The sequence below is a fragment of the Branchiostoma belcheri genome, unplaced genomic scaffold (assembly GCF_001625305.1).
Source record: "Branchiostoma belcheri isolate BF01 breed outbred unplaced genomic scaffold, Haploidv18h27 scaffold3, whole genome shotgun sequence".
In the NCBI taxonomy this organism is placed as follows: domain Eukaryota; kingdom Metazoa; phylum Chordata; class Leptocardii; order Amphioxiformes; family Branchiostomatidae; genus Branchiostoma; species Branchiostoma belcheri.
In genome coordinates, this window is record NW_017803909.1 from 3,251,718 (window position 1) to 3,253,556 (window position 1,839).

Sequence of the window (1,839 nt, forward strand, 5' to 3'; positions counted from 1 at the left end):
GGCGGCTTGTCATGGTACTGCAGCAGAACTTCCGGTTTTGATATCTCATGATCCAGACATGCTAGGGTGACGAAATTTGGATGGTAGATAGCTCTTGTGCTGGGGATGAAGTGACATAAGTTTGAGCCCCCTAGTTGCTTGCTCTAGAACTGCAGGGGGGTTTAATGGACAAATGTTTAAAGGGGGATAACTCAAGAACCGATTGATGGATCATCGTGATTTTTGGTATGTAGGTAGCTTGAGTGATGCTTGACATAATGATATTACAATTATGGAAATATGGATGTAATTTGCATAATTAATGAGGAAATTCTATTTATCAGCTGCATTCCATACTAGGAAGTTCAAGCTTGTGACATATGTTATTAAGAATGAGAGAAACACAGGCAGATATCAATTATGCAAATGAAGACTTAATTTGCATAATTAATGAGAAAATATTATAATTGCATAGTGGTAACTGCCTGGAATTTTATACTTGGGGTGTTTGAAAGTTAAGTTAAGGTGAACATAATTAAACATAACTTATTCAAATAAGGACCTCATTTGCATAATTTATCATGGCATTCTTTGTTAAGATAAGACTGTCTTTTGGTGGAGAAAAGATCAACAGATATAATTCATGCAATTGAGGATCCTATTTGCATAATTAGGGGGATTAGTATATAATTTCTTAATCATAAAAGCTAACATCATTTGGCGAAGGTATGAGATCGTGGAACTCTAGTTACATATAGAGTGACATACTAAATAAGAAATATACTGCCAGTTTTGTATGGTTCAAACGACCCGCGTAGAGTACTAGTAGTATCCATTAGTTGTGAATACTAATACCTGGCTGTCCGTGATATCATAATTATGACATATATAATAAATCTAGTTAGACAAAAGATCACAATGAATACTCATAAGTCAAAAGTCAGAATCAACTGCTTTCACAGGTATGAATTAAATCTCTCCAATTTAAAGTACAAAACATTACCTTATAGCATCTTTGTTATTTCATTAAATGAAATTCTGTACCATTACTCAGTCTAGTGCTTGTGTATCAGCTTCCATGCAGAATGGCTGATTTATGGCCCATGGCTACATTGTTCAGGCATGATAGAGCGCTGTTAGATGTACTGTTTGTCAGATGTGTTTTATCATTCTTCCAACACTCCACTAACATATTGACTTTGCATTATGGACCTTTTAGGCGTGTAAATATGTTTTCCTGTTCAGACCAGGTCCCGAAATGTTCTCTAGCATGGGTGCTTAGTAACGTTGTAAGAGCTGTAATGCATCAAATTGTTTCGTTTCCAACAATCTAACATACATCACAAAACAAGTCTTATCTTGAGGGTCATTGTTCCGACTGGAAACATGTCAGCGCAGGTGTACCTCAGGGTTCGGTACTTGGGCCCCTTCTGTTTCTTATTTACATAAATGACATGGTGGATGGTTTGGTTACCTGCCCCTATTTATTTGCAGATGATAGCTCCCTACTGGACATTGTAGATAATCCCAACTCTTCAGCTGATCGACTTAATTCTGATCTTAGGAAGATATCACGCTGGTCTTCGACCTGGCTTATGGAACTTAATCCGCTAAAGACTGAAGAGATGTGTTTTTCTAGGAAATCCAATTCTCCAGACCATCCCCCCATTATACTTGATAATTGTGTTATTAAATCTGTTAAAGTTCATAAGCATATAGGAATGATACTTACCTCCACCATGTCTTGGGAAACTCAAATTTCACATATGATTGCTAATGTATCCAAACGAGTGTCCACTCTCAACAAGTTGAAATTTAGATTACCACGCACTGTACTTGATGTTATTTTTAAATCTTTTA